At 42.2% G+C, this 15282-nt stretch overlaps 1 protein-coding gene across 1 annotated transcript in view; it reads left to right on the top strand.

Annotated features, from left to right (window-relative positions):
- Window positions 1–15282, top strand: part of pkaap (A-kinase anchoring protein pkaap) — a 71973-nt gene that overhangs the window by 13522 nt on the left and 43169 nt on the right. The window lies entirely within an intron of this gene.

Below are 15282 nucleotides of genomic sequence, written 5' to 3'. Positions count from 1 at the left end.
AAAGGCTCGTGATAGGGGCTTCTTGCAGTTCTTGATGAACACAGAGTTCCATGAGTCTGGCCCTGGGGCAGAGTGCATGGGCATGTCATTTATCGCCTGTTCGAAGTCATTTGGCGTCAGGATAACATCGGATAGGCTTGTGTTAATCAAATTTTGTGGCTCTCTCATAAAAAATTCATTTTGATCTTCGACTCTCAGTCTGGTTAGCGGCTTGCTAAAAACTGAGTCATATTGGGACTTGAGTAGCTCACTCATTTCCTTGTTGTCATCTGTGTAGGACCCATCTTGTTTAAGTAGGGGCCCAATACTGGACGTTGTTCTCGATTTTGATTTGGCATAGGAGAAGAAATACTTTGGGTTTCTTTCGATTTCATTTATGGCTTTTAGTTCTTCCCGCGATTCCTGACTCCTAAAGGATTCTTTTAGCTTAAGTTCGATGCTTGCTATTTCTCTGACCAGTGTCTCCCTACGCATTTCAGATATATTGACCTCTTTTAGCCGCTCTGTTATTCTTTTCCGTCGCCTGTAAAGGGAGCGCCTGTCTCTTTCTGTTTTACATCTACTCCTCCTTTTTCTTAGAGGAATAAGCCTTGTGCATACATCGAGTGCTACCGAGTTAATCTGTTCTAGGCATAAGTTGGGGTCTGTGTTGCTTAGTATATCTTCCCAGCTTATATCGGTTAGGACTTGGTTTACTTGGTCCCACTTTATGTTTTTGTTATTGAAGTTGAATTTGGTGAATGCTCCCTCGTGACTAATCTCATTATGTCGGTCTGGGGCTCCGCACATACATGACTGAACCTCAATTATGTTGTGATCTGAGTATATTGTTTTTGATATGGTGATATTTCTTATCAGATCATCATTGTTAGTGAAGATGAGGTCTAGTGTATTCTCCAGTCTAGTAGGCTCTATTATTTGCTGGTTTAAATTGAATTTTGTGCAGAGATTTAAAAGCTCGCGTGAGTGTGAGTTTTCATCAGAGCTGCCTCCTGGTGTTATTACTGCAACAATATTATTTGCTATATTCCTCCATTTTAGGTGCCTTAAGTTGAAATCCCCCAGGAGCAAGATGTTGGGTGCAGGAGCTGGAAGGTTTTCCAGACAGTGGTCAATTTTTAACAGCTGTTCCTGGAATTGCTGGGATGTTGCATCCGGAGGCTTGTAGACTATCACAATGACTAGGTTTTGGTTCTCGACCTTTACTGCTAAAACTTCCACTACATCATTTGAGGCATTTAGCAGTTCTGTGCAAACAAGTGACTCTGCAATGTACAGGCCAACCCCCCCCTTTTGCCTGTTCACTCTGTCACATCTGTATAGGTTGTAACCTGGGATCCATATTTCGTTGTCCAAGTGATCCTTTATGTGGGTCTCAGTGAAAGCCGCGAACATTGCCTTTGCCTCTGCAAGCAGTCCACGGATGAAAGGTATTTTGTTGTTTGTTGCTGGCTTTAGACCCTGTATATTTGCAAAGAAGAATGTTATCGGACTGGTGGTATTGTTGGTACTGGGGGGGGATTTTTTTTCCGGCATTAGTATCTGTATCTGTTGGTTTGGAGTGGAGGCCATCGACTGTGGTTCCACTCCAGGAATGACTGGATTTGGTGTACGATTTCTGCCATTTCCTGCCAGTTTTTTTTCCTTCCTGGCACTAAAAAACCTCTCCCTCTTGAGTGGTTGTGGCTACCCAGGTTTTCCCATGGCCTGGATGTTTTGTATCTTTTTGTCCCCTTTAGATGGTATGCCTGGCAATTTAAGTTATAGCACAGTCTTTCCTGTACTGAAGAGGTACACAGTTCAGGGTGAAAAAGCTTACAGGAAGGGAGTTTGCATTTTCCTGTTGTCATATGGGCATGGCATTTCCTAGGGTGGTCATAGTTGCACGTCCCATCTGTTTTTCCAGATTTCCCATGCCAGCAGATACCGAGTGCATAGTATGTGCACAGGCTTGGTTTCCGTTTGCCTTGGGTTTCTGTGACTGTATTCCCTGTTGGTGCATGTTTCCCTGTCTTACTTCTATCCTCCCTAGCACCAACAATGGAGCTCCCACCATTTGTTTTTGGTAATATATCCTCACTATTGCTAGTGGAGTCCTCTTGTTTGCTATTTCCTGCGGTATTTCTAGTTTGCAATATTGGTTTTATCTTATCTTTGACTACACTTGTTTCCCTACTATGGCTCCTGTCCCCTATGCGGTCATTCATATGTATTCCTTCCTGCGTATAATTCCCGACTACCTGGACAAAATCTCCAGCTTCACCATTACTGTCTCCCAGGACAGCATCTCCAGCTTCCCCATTACTGTCTCCCAGGACAGCATCTCCAGCTTCACCATTACTGTCTCCCAGGACAGCACCTCCAGCTTCACCATTACTGTCTCCCAGGACAGCACCTCCAGCTTCCCCATTACTGTCTCCCAGGACAGCACTATCAGCCCCCCATTTACTGACTACCAGGACATCATCTCCAGCCTTATAGTTTCTGACTACATGGCCAGTATCAAGGGCAGTACCATTCAGCCCAGACTTTTTATGTTCCCATCTGTTGTAGAAAGCTTCCAGGTTTTCTATGAAAGCAGCTTTGATGTTGACCTCTTTTAATACCCTTGTGATTTTAGTCCACAGATTTATCTCATTTGGGCATACCCAAAAACACTTCCCTGTTTTAATACTGCTTGTAGCTAGTTCTTGGATATCTGCACAAGGGGCGTGACACCAATTTCCACAGAAATGACAATTTATGCATGTGGAAGCCCGTTTGTTTGACTGACCACAGACTACACACAGCTTCATAATGATTTGAATGGTTGATTTACTGCAATTCTACTAGCAACCTCTTGAATATTCTATTAATAACCTGCTAGGTGGTGCACAACGAAACCGTTTGAAACCAGTCCAGGGTTCGGACCAGTCAAGGGTTCGGACCAGTCAAGGGTTCGGACCAGTCTATCTGATCTGATCAGTGGGTCACTTATTTAAACCATACTGGTCGGTGATTTGAGCTAACACATGAAGGATCTACTGGAAATTATCTACCCGAGTAATATGTGATTTGATTGATACAAAAGTATAACTTGCGTGTTGAAGAGCCGGTGACTGCTGGCACTCCTACAATGACGAACGGTCGAGCCTCCACCTTTGTTTATCAATCGCTGTATCTAGCTTCTCTATTTTTTTTTTTTCCGTCTCCACCACAATAAATGCTATATTATCACTATAGTTGACTGGTGCAAATTTTGGAGGAAGGGCGCTTTTTCTGTAGTAATAATTGCTTCTCGTTGTGTATATTGCGACCGCTGGTAACTACAGGTTATATGAAATTCACAGTAACGTCTGGTATTTCAAGAAAAAGAAACTAATGAAAGTCACTCCACTTCACTAAGTACCATTATAATACTGGTTAGTTGCTACTACAACACTGTATTCTGCTATTCACTGGTATCACTAGATTATATGCGAGTACACTAGCAGGCCAGGAAGATTATTAAAAACAGCTGACCTGTGGTAAGTTTCTGGCGACTTCTGGCACCTGCCTCTATAGGCTTATCACTTCATTTACAAATTCACCTGTTTTCAAATGACACTTTAGCCTTTATCATCAATATACTAGGGAGCCACTGTAGTATACACTATACACTATGTATACTCAATGCTTTCAGGGAGACTTTCTTTCCTCTGACACAAAGTTCAATATTATTATTTTTCCACACGGGACAGGCCTATGATTCCCCTCTGGCAGTAGTGGTGGTAGTTGTGTTGGGATTGTTGTTGTGGTGGGAACTGCCAGTGTTGGTAGTTGTGTTGGCATTGTAGTTGTGGTGGTAACTGCCAGTGGTGGTAGTTTGGGATTGTTCTAGTTGTGGTGGTAACTGCCAGTGGTGGTAGTTATTTTGGGATTGTTTTAGTTGTGGTGGTAACTGCCAGTGATGGTAGTTATGGTGGTAACTGCCAGTGGTGGTAGTTTTGTTGCGATTGTTCTAGTTGTGGTGGTAACTGCCAGTTGTGGTAGTTATGTTGGGATTGTTATAGTTGTGGTGGTAACTGCCAGTGGTTGTAGTTGTGTTGGGATTGTTGTAGTTGTGGTAGTAACTGCCAGTGGTGGTAGTTACATTGGGATTGTTCTAGTTGTGGTGGTAACTGCCAGTGGTGGTAGTTGTGTTGGGGTTGTTGTAGCTGTGGTGGGAACTGCTAGTGGTGATAGTTATGTTGGGATTGTTGTAGTTGCAGTGGTAACTGCCAGTGGTGGTAGTTGTGTTGGGATTGTTGTAGTTGTGGTGGGAACTGCCAGTGGTGATAGTTATGTTGGGATTGTTGTTGTGGTGGTAACTGTCAGTGGTGGTAGTGTTGGGATTGTTGTGGTTGTGGTAACTGCCAGTGGTGGTAGTTATGTTGTGATTGTTGTAGTTGTGGTGGTAACTGCCAGTGGTGGTAGTTATGTTGGGATTGTTGTAGTTGTAGTGGTAACTGCCAGTGGTGGTAGTTGTGTTGGGATTGTTGTAGTTATGGTGAGAAGTGCCAGTGGTGGTAGTTGTGTTGTTATTGTTGTAGTTGTGGTGGGAACTGCCAGTGGTGGTAGTTGTGTTGGGATTGTTGTAGTTGTGGTGGGAACTGCCAGTGGTGGTAGTTGTTTTGGGATTGTTGTAGTTGTGGTGGTAACTGCCAGTGGTGGTAGTGTTGGGATTGTTGTAGTTGTGGTGGTAACTGCCAGTGGTGGTAGTTGTGTTGGGATTGATGTAGTTGTGGTGGGAACTGCCAGTGGTGGTAGTTGTGTTGGGATAGTTGTAGTTGTGGTGGTAACTGCCAGTGGTTTACCTGGAGTTTACCTGGAGAGAGTTTCGGGGGTCAACGCCCCCGCGGCCCGGTCTGTGACCAGGCCTCCTGGTGGATCAGCGCCTGATCAACGAGGCTGTTGCTGCTGGCTGCACACAAACCAACGTACGAGCCACAGCCCGGCTGATCAGGAACTGACTTTAGGTGCTTGTGCAGTGCCAGCTTGAAGACTGCCAGGGGTCTGTTGGTAATCCCCCTTATGTGTGCTGGGAGGCAGTTGAACAGTCTCGGGCCCCTGACACTTATTGTATGGTCTCTTAACGTGCTAGTGACACCCCTGCTTTTCATTGGGGGGATGGTGCATCGTCTGCCAAGTCTTTTGCTTTCGTAGTGAGTGATTTTCGTGTGCAAGTTCGGTACTAGTCCCTCTAGGAATTTCCAGGTGTATATAATCATGTATCTCTCCCTCCTGCGTTCCAGGGAATACAGGTTTAGGAACCTCAAGCGCTCCCAGTAATTGAGGTGTTTTATCTCCGTTATGCGCGCCGTGAAAGTTCTCTGTACATTTTCTAGGTCGGCAATTTCACCTGCCTTGAAAGGTGCTGTTAGTGTGCAGCAATATTCCAGCCTAGATAGAACAAGTGACCTGAAGAGTGTCATCATGGGCTTGGCCTCCCTAGTTTTGAAGGTTCTCATTATCCATCCTGTCATTTTTCTAGCAGATGCGATTGATACAATGTTATGGTCCTTGAAGGTGAGATCCTCCGACATAATCACTCCCAGGTCTTTGACGTTGGTGTTTCGCTCTATTTTGTGGCCAGAATTTGTTTTGTACTCTGATGAAGATTTAATTTCCTCATGTTTACCATATCTGAGTAATTGAAATTTCTCATCGTTGAACTTCATATTGTTTTCTGCAGCCCACTGAAAGATTTGGTTGTTGTCCGCCTGGAGCCTTGCAGTGTCTGCAATGGAAGACACTGTCATGCAGATTCGGGTGTCATCTGCAAAGGAAGACACGGTGCTGTGGCTGACATCCTTGTCTATGTCGGATATGAGGATGAGGAACAAGATGGGAGCGAGTACTGTGCCTTGTGGAACAGAGCTTTTCACCGTAGCTGCCTCGGACTTTACTCTGTTGACGACTACTCTCTGTGTTCTGTTAGTGAGGAAATTATAGATCCATCGACCGACTTTTCCTGTTATTCCTTTAGCACGCATTTTGTGCGCTATTACGCCATGGTCACACTTGTCGAAGGCTTTTGCCAAGTCTGTATATATTACATCTGCATTGTTTTTGTCTTCTAGTGCATTTAGGACCTTGTCGTAGTGATCCAATAGTTGAGACAGACAGGAGCGACCTGTTCTAAACCCATGTTGCCCTGGGTTGTGTAACTGATGGGTTTCTAGATGGGTGGTGATCTTGCTTCTTAGGACCCTTTCAAAGATTTTTATGATATGGGATGTCAGTGCTATTGGTCTGTAGTTCTTTGCTGTTGCTTTACTGCCCCCTTTTTGGAGTGGGGCTATGTCTGTTGTTTTTAGTAACTGAGGGACGACCCCCGTGTCCATGCTCCCTCTCCATAGGATGGAAAAGGCTCGTGATAGGGGCTTCTTGCAGTTCTTGATGAACACAGAGTTCCATGAGTCTGGCCCTGGGGCAGAGTGCATGGGCATGTCATTTATCGCCTGTTCGAAGTCATTTGGCGTCAGGATAACATTGGATAGGCTTGTGTTAATCAAGTTTTGTGGCTCTCTCATAAAAAATTCATTTTGATCTTCGACTCTCAGTCTGATTAGCGGCTTGCTAAAAACCAAGTCATTTTGGGACTTGAGTAGCTCACTCATTTCCTTGCTGTCATCTGTGTAGGACCCATCTTGTTTAAGTAGGGGCCCAATACTGGATGTTGTTCTCGATTTTGATTTGGCATAGGAGAAGAAATACTTTGGGTTTCTTTCGATTTCATTTATGGCTTTTAGTTCTTCCCGCGATTCCTGACTCCTAAAGGATTCTTTTAGCTTAAGTTCGTTGCTTGCTATTTCTCTGACCAGTGTCTCCCTACGCATTTCAGATATATTGACCTCTTTTAGCCGCTCTGTTATTCTTTTCCATCGCCTGTAAAGGGAGCGCCTGTCTCTTTCTATTTTACATCTACTCCTCCTTTTTCTTAGAGGAATAAGCCTTGTGCATACATCGAGTGCCACTGAGTTAATCTGTTCTAGGCATAAGTTGGGGTCTGTGTTGCTTAGTATATCTTCCCAGCTTATATCGGTTAGGACTTGGTTTACTTGGTCCCACTTTATGTTTTTGTTATTGAAGTTGAATTTGGCGAATGCTCCCTCGTGACTAGTCTCATTTTGCCGGTCTGGGGCTCCACGCATACATGTCTGAACCTCAATTATGTTGTGATCTGAGTATATTGTTTTTGATATGGTGACATTTCTTATCAGATCATCATTGTTAGTGAAGATGAGGTCTAGTGTATTCTCCAGTCTAGTAGGCTCTATTATTTGCTGGTTTAAATTGAATTTTGTGCAGAGATTTAAAAGCTCGTGTGAGTGTGAGTTTTCATCAGAGCTGCCTCCTGGTGTTATTACTGCAACAATATTATTTGCTATATTCCTCCATTTTAGGTGCCTTAAGTTGAAATCCCCCAGGAGCAAGATGTTGGGTGCAGGAGCTGGAAGATTTTCCAGACAGTGGTCAATTTTTAACAGCTGTTCCTGGAATTGCTGGGATGTTGCATCCAGAGGCTTGTAGACTACCATAATGACTAGGTTTTGGTTCTCGACCTTTACTGCTAAAACTTCCACTACATCATTTGAGGCATTAAGCAGTTCTGTGCAAACAAGTGACTCTGCAATGTACAGGCCAACCCCCCCCTTTTGCCTGTTCACTCTGTCACATCTGTATAGGTTGTAACCTGGGATCCATAGTTCGTTGTCCAAGTGATCCTTTATGTGGGTCTCAGTGAAAGCCGCGAACATTGCCTTTGCCTCTGCAAGCAGTCCACGGATGAAAGGTATTTTGTTGTTTGTTGCTGGCTTTAGACCCTGTATATTTGCAAAGAAGAATGTTATCGGACTGGTGGTATTGTTGGTACTGGGGGGGATTTTTTTTCCGGCATTAGTATCTGTATCTGTTGGTTTGGAGTGGAGGCCATCGACTGTGGTTCCACTCCAGGAATGACTGGATTTGGTGTACGATTTCTGCCATTTCCTGCCAGTTTTTTTTCCTTCCTGGCACTAAAAAACCTCTCCCTCTTGAGTGGCTGTGGCTACCCAGGTTTTCCCATGGCCTGGATGTTTTGTATCTTTTTGTCCCCTTTAGATGGTATGCCTGGCAATTTAAGTTATAGCACAGTCTTTCCTGTACTGAAGAGGTACACAGTTCAGGGTGAAAAAGCTTACAGGAAGGGAGTTTGCATTTTCCTGTTGTCATATGTGCATGGCATTTTCTAGGGTGGTCATAGTTGCACGTCCCATCTGTTTTTCCAGATTTCCCATGCCAGCAGATACCAAGTGGTGGTAGTTATGTTGGGATTGTTGTAGTTGTGGTGGTAACTGCCAGTGGTGGTAGTTGTGTTGGGATTGTTGTAGTTGTGGTGGGAACTGCCAGTGGTGATAGTTATGTTGGGATTGTTGTAGTTGTGGTGGTAACTGCCAGTGGTGGTAGTTGTGTTGGCATTGTTGTAGTTGTGGTGGTAACTGCCAGTGGTGGTAGTGTTGGGATTGTTGTAGTTGTGGTGGTAACTGCCAGTGGTGGTAGTTTTGTTGGGATTGTTGTAGTTGTGGTGGGCTCTGCCAGTGGTGGTAGTTGTGTTGGGATTGTTGTAGTTGCAGTGGGATCTGCCAGTGGTGGTAGTTGTGTTGGGATTGTTGTAGTTGTGGTGGTAACTGCCAGTGGTGGTAGTGTTGGGATTGTTGTAGTTGTGGTGGTAACTGCCAGTGGTGGTAGTTGTGTTGGGATTGTTGTAATTGTGGTGGGAACTGCCAGTGGTGGTAGTTGTGTTGGGATTGTTGTAGTTGTGGTGGTAACTGCCAGTGGTGGTAGTTGTGTTGAGATTGTAGTAATTGTGGTGGTAACTGCCAGTGGTGGTAGCTATGTTGGGATTGTTGTAGTTGTGGTGGTAACTGGCAGTGGTGTTGTGTTGGAATTGTTGTTGTGGTGGTAACTGCCAGTGGTCGTAGTTGTGTTGGGATTGTTGTAGTTGTTTTGGGAACTGCCGGTGATGGTAGTTATGTTAGGATTGTTGTAGTTGTGGTGGTCACTGCCAGTGGTGGTAGTTATGTTGGGATTGTTGTAGTTGTGGTGGTAACTGCCAGTGGTGATATGTTGGGATTATGGTAGTTGTTGTGGAAACTACCAGTGGTGATAGTTGCATTGGGATTGCTGCAGTTGAGATTGTGGTTGTTATAGTGGGAACTGCCAGTGGTGTTAGCTATGTTAGGATTGTGGTAGTTGTGGTGGGAACTGCCAGTGGTGATAGTTGCATTGGGATTGTTGTAGTTGAGATTGTGGTTGTTATAGTGTGAACTTCCAGTGGTGATAGTTACATTGGGATTGTTATAGTTGAAATTGTGGTTGTTATAGTGGGAACTGCCATTGGTGATAGTTATGTTGGGATTGTGGTAATTGTAATTGTGGTAGTTATGGTGGGAATTGCCAGTGATAATAGTTATGTTGGGATTTTGGTAATTGTAATTGTTGTAGTTATGGTGGGAACTGCCAGTGGTGATAGTTACATTAGGATTGTGGTAGTATGGGTTGTGGTAGTTATAGTGGGAACTGCCAGTGGTAATAGTTACATTGGGATCAAATCAAAATCGTAATCAAAATTTTTATATCCTTGTGCGGTATACAATGTGTAGTTTACATGTATAAAATTATTGTTATGCACAAAGCCTCTATCATGCATGAGCATTTTAGGAAGATTAATCCTTATGCTTGCACACTACTTAAAACCAGACATTGGTTATGGAGTGGCAAATTTTGGTTATTTATTACAAAAAATAGGTAGCTAAAATATTATATTTAGAAAGATTTAGATTAGAGGTAGCAAAAATTATTACAATCGGTACAATTTACAGTTGTACAATAATACAGTTTTAAGTTAAACTGATTTAGTGATCTTAAGTTAAATGGGATTTCTTGAATAGTTCCAAACTGGTTCTATGATTTAAAGCTGTGGAAAGATTATTTAAGAGATGGTTAAGAAAAGGAAGTACAGTGGACCCCCAAGTTTCTTGATTAATCCCTTCCAAAGAGCCTCCCGAAAGTAGAAATTCACGAAACTCGAAACCATTTTCCCCATAAGAAATAATGGAAATAAAATTAATCCGTTCCAGACACCCAAAAATATTAAAATAATTTTTTTTTTTTAAATTAAATAAATATTTACATACAGAAAACAATCAGAAATCAAGTACTACATGCATATAAAAAATAATAACATTACACTTACCTTTACTGAAGGCTTCTGGGTGGATGGAAGATGGGAGGGGATAGGAGGAAGGTGTACACTATTGTTTGGAAGGAGAATCTCCTTCCATTAGGACTTCAGGTAGCAAGTTCTTTTCTGGGGTTACTTCCCTTCTTCTTTTAATGCCACTGGGAACAACTTGAGAGCCACTGGACCCCTGTCGCACAAAATATCTGTCCAGAGAGGTCTGTTTCTGGCATTTCTTTATGATTTGCCTGAAGTGGGACAAGGTTTTGTCACTGAACATGTTGCAGATGTGGCTTGTTTCAGCTTGGTCAGGGTGATATTTTTCAACAAAACTTTGCAACTCATTCCACTTCGAACACATGTCCTTAATCACCGAAGAAGGCACCTCCTTCACTCTCTTTTTCTCCTCTGAAGCAAGTTCCTCATATGTGGTCTGATGCTGTTCCAGTTGAAGCTCTTGCAGTTTGTCAGTGGTTAGCTCTTCCCTGTGGTCCTCCACCAACTCTTCCACATCCCGTCACTCACCTCCAACCCCATGGACTTGCAAAGTGCCACATCACCTTCCACAACAGGCAGAGGGTCAACAGGGTCAGGGTCTGCCTCAAACCCTTCAGAGTACCTCTGGATTGTGTTCTTCACTTTCTTTACCAAAGGCCTTGCACTAGCTTTCCTTGGGCCCTTGGTGACTTATTTAGCAGTTGCAATCACAAAAAACAATGGATTATTACGTATGAACCCGCGGGAGGATGGTCACATGTTGGTAAACAATGGCACACTGAGCATGAATGGCATGCTCTAATCACGAAACTCGAGGCCAAATTTTACCAAAAAAACTTGCCGAAAGTCGAATTTCACAAAAGTTGATGCTGCCGAAACTCGGGGGTTGACTGTACTTGGATGAGTTTTTTTTTTTTTTATAAGAAAGTGTTGTTGTAGTTACATTTGGGTGACGAGGTGATTTTAATTATAGCTCTAAATTAATTGGCAGATAGGGGACCTTTTGCTGATTTGGGCAATGAATTCCAGATCTTGGGGTCCTTTATGCATGTATTTTTGCATGAATGAGGTGGACATCAGGGATGTTGAAGAGTGTTATGTCTGTGTGTTATGTCAAAGGCCCTAAAATCTGGAACACCCTACCTGAAAACTGTAGAACTACAAACACATTCATCACCTTCAAAACTACCGTTAGAAAACATCTTATCTCCCTGATACACCCCATCAGCTAACTACAGTGGACCCCTGAGTTTCGTGATTAATCCGTTCCAGAGAGCCTGCCGAAAGTCGAAATTGCCGAATGGCAAAACCATTTTCCCATAAGAAATAATGGAAATAAAATTAATCCATTCCAGACACCCAAAAATATTAAAATAATTTTTTTTTTTTTTTTTCAAATTAAATAAAGATTTACATGCTGAAAACAATGAGAAATCAAGTACTACATGCATATAAAAAATAATAATAACATTACACTTACCTCTACTGAAGACTTCTGGGTGGACGGAAGACGGGAGGAGGGGATAGGAGGAAGGTGTACACTATTGTTTGGAAGGAGAAACACTTCATTAAACCAGTCTAGGAAAATATCCCTTGTGACCCATGCCTTACTGTTAGCCTTCCACATCACACACAAATTACTCTTGGCGACACTGTATTTCTTGAACACTCTGGGATTTTCAGAGTGATACACCAGTAAAGGCTTCACTTTAAAATCCCCACTAGCTTTACTACAAAACATGAGAGTAAGCCTATCCTTCATAGGCTTGTGTCCTGGGAGTGCTGTTTTCTCCTGCGTGATGTAGGTCCTCTTTGGCATTTTCTTCCAAAAGAGGCCTGTTTCATCACAATTAAAACACTTGTTGGGGTTTGAATTCTCCAGTGTCTATGCACTTCTTAAACTCCTGTACAAACTTCTCAGCTGCAATTTTGTCAAAACTGGCAGCCTCACCATGCCTTATCACACTGTGAATGCCACTACGCTTCTTAAATCTCTCAAACCAACCTTTGCTGGCCTTAAAATCACAAGCATCACCACTTGTTGCAGGCATTTTCTTTACGAGATCGTCATGCAACTGCTTTGCCTTTTCACATATTATCGACTGCGTAACACTATCTCCTGCTAACTGTTTTTCGGTAATCCACACCAACAATAACCTCTCCACTTCTTCGAGGATTTGTGATCTCCTTTTTGTCAGCATATCTACCCCTTTTGCAACAACAGCACACTTTATTTCCTTTCCTTTCGCCATGATCGAAGTGATGGTTGAATGGGGTTTGCCATACATCCTGGCAAGCTCTGTAACACGCACTCCACTCTCATATTTTTCAATGATTTCCTTCTTGAATTCAATCGTGTCTCTCACTTTCTTTACCAAAAGGCTTGCACTAGCTTTCCTTGGGCCCACGGTGACTTATTTAGCAGTTGCAATCACAAAAAACAATGGATTATTACGTATGAACCCGCAGGGTGATGGTCACATGTTGGTAAACAATGGCACACTGAGCGTGAATGGCATGGGAGACTGGCTTTGTGTGCGTGGTGACAGGCGGAAGGGTACCAGACAGTCACCAAATCACGAGTCTAATCACGAACCGCGAGGCCAAATTTTGCCGAAAAAACTTGCCGAAAGTCGGATTTCACGAAAGTCGATGCCGCCAAAACTCAAGGGTCCACTGTACATAAAAACCACCTGGTGGTTCACACTTACACTCAATCACTCACCCATTTGACTATAAGCACAGAAATACGAATCTTAATCTTAAAATAATGATTCCTAACTAGTCATAAGTTTGCCTGTATAGAATATAGAAACTGTGTATTGTGCCAAAACAAAAGCATTCACATTGCTAAACTCACAAACTAGTATTTAGTCACTTAGTATTTAGTCAACTTACTCCATAATTTGTAATAATTTAGGGTTAAGAATTAATCAAAGTTTGCCCGAAATGCCTAGCCATGCTAGGTGTCCTAGTGGCCCCCTCTGTAATTAGTATTTTATTACATGTAAACCACCCAATAACCAAAATCTGTAAACCCTGCATTGTAATCCTTATAGAGAATAAACTTGATTGATTGATCAAGGAGAAGTTTGAGAGAAGGGTTTATATTTGAGTTTAATGTTTTATATATATGCTGTGGTATCTTGACATTGAAAATTAATCTGTTCCAGAAGGTTGTTCAAGTACTGTAGTGAGTTGTACAAATATTGAATCAATTTTTCTCATAAGAAATAATGTAAACTAGATTAATCCATTCCAGACCCCAAAAAAATACCAGTTATAAAATATTTTAAGTGAAAATATTGCTTATTTAAACCTGTATAATAATATTTGCATGCATAAAATTGTACATGAAAACTAAAAAAAAAAAAAATACTTGAAAAAAAATGAAAATTTAACTGCACTTTGCCTTTACTGAGGAGTGCTGATGGCCTAAGAGGGAGGTGGAGAGAGATTAATGTTTGGAAAGGTTGTCACCTTCCATAAAAACATCAGGTAACTGCCCGTCTGGTGATTTTTCTCTTCTCAGTCTCTGTGCAGTAGCACTTGAAGATGTTGGGAATTCACTAGCATCTGATTTTTATCTTTGCTAAAGAAGCTGTCCAGTGTTGTCTGCTTTTCACGGCTTTTCAAAAATTTTCTAAAGTGGTGAACAACATTGTCACTGAACAGGTTGGTGCTCCTGTTCACAACAGTAATGTTAGGAGGCCATTTTTCCACCAGGCTCTGTGTTTGAGCCCTGTGATAACCCAGTAAAGTCAAAGTCAGTGTGTCATTAGGTACTGTCTGTCTTATTTTCATTGGGGTCTTATAATCTTGTCCTCCAGGATACAACCTACAACAGTTGGCTAACTATTACTGCTAGGTGAACAGAGGCAGCAGGTGTAAGGAAGTGCCCTCAGGTTGTGAGCTGAGGACTCACTTCCAACCAAGCTTTGAGCTCAAAAGGTAAACTGAAAATGGTTCATAATATACCTTGTAATGAGAAGCCCATTTGAACAGTAACTTCAGTGAAGGTATATCCTGTGATCCATGCATAAAATGCTCTGTTATAACAAGGGGATTTCTGCAAGCACACCAAAATGTCAACCATCTCAGTACAAACATTGCATCAATTGCAGCAATGGTTTCAAGTTGGAAAAATTCAGATTCAGGAAGGATATAGGAAAGCACTGGTTTGGTAATAGAGTTGTGGATGAGTGGAACAAGCTCCCGAGTACAGTTATTGAGGCTAAAACGTTGTGTAGTTTTAAAAATAGGTTAGATAAATACATGAGTGGGTGTGGGTGGGTGTGAGTTGGACCTGACTAGCTTGTGCTGCTGGGTCTGGTACAGTGCTCCATCCTTGAGTGGGGATGACCAGACTGGGTGGGTCATTGGGATAATCCGGAGGGTGGGTCATTGGTCTAATCTAAGGGGGGGACATGGACCTGCTCTGCATGGGTCAGTAGGCCTGTTGCAGTGTTCCTTCTTTCTTATGTTCTTATGATGAAATAAAAATAGTATAATTATTATTATTCATATGAGGATAATTGATAGTGAACAGTAGTAAAAAATTGCCAAGTTAAAGCTCCTGTATAGACTGCAGTGCCTGATTACTCCAGCAAACAAGGTCCCATATTTAGCTCCTGTATAATGTAAGGTAGACCACTGCTGTTCTTCATGGTATTCTGCCATAACAAAAAATGAAAAACATTATAAATTTGCCAAAATGAGAAGGGGACATTTATTTTGGATCTGGATCCAAAAGAATATGTAGGCCTGGATGAAAGCATTTGAAGCTCAACTTTGTATACAAAATTGCTAACAGTCAGTAAATGGAATATCTTGCTGCAGTTTCTAAAAGGTTTGGAATTGAAGCAGTTTAACTCTTCACTGCTGATAACTTATTAATGTAAAATGTGAGTGACTTTGAGCTTAATCTCCTGATATATTTAAGGATATTGGTCTCTTAAGATAGCAAGAGAGAGAGTGCTTCTTCAGCTGGCTTCAAAACTCATGTTTTGTAGTTGAATGTTTGGTTTAGTTTTGGGCTGTGTATATCCAAAATTTGGCACTTT

The sequence above is a fragment of the Cherax quadricarinatus genome, chromosome 81 (genome assembly GCF_038502225.1).
Source record: "Cherax quadricarinatus isolate ZL_2023a chromosome 81, ASM3850222v1, whole genome shotgun sequence".
Lineage (NCBI taxonomy): Eukaryota > Metazoa > Arthropoda > Malacostraca > Decapoda > Parastacidae > Cherax > Cherax quadricarinatus.
The sequence above is the reverse complement of the archived record's forward strand: the minus strand, read 5'-3'. Positions and strand labels throughout refer to the sequence as shown.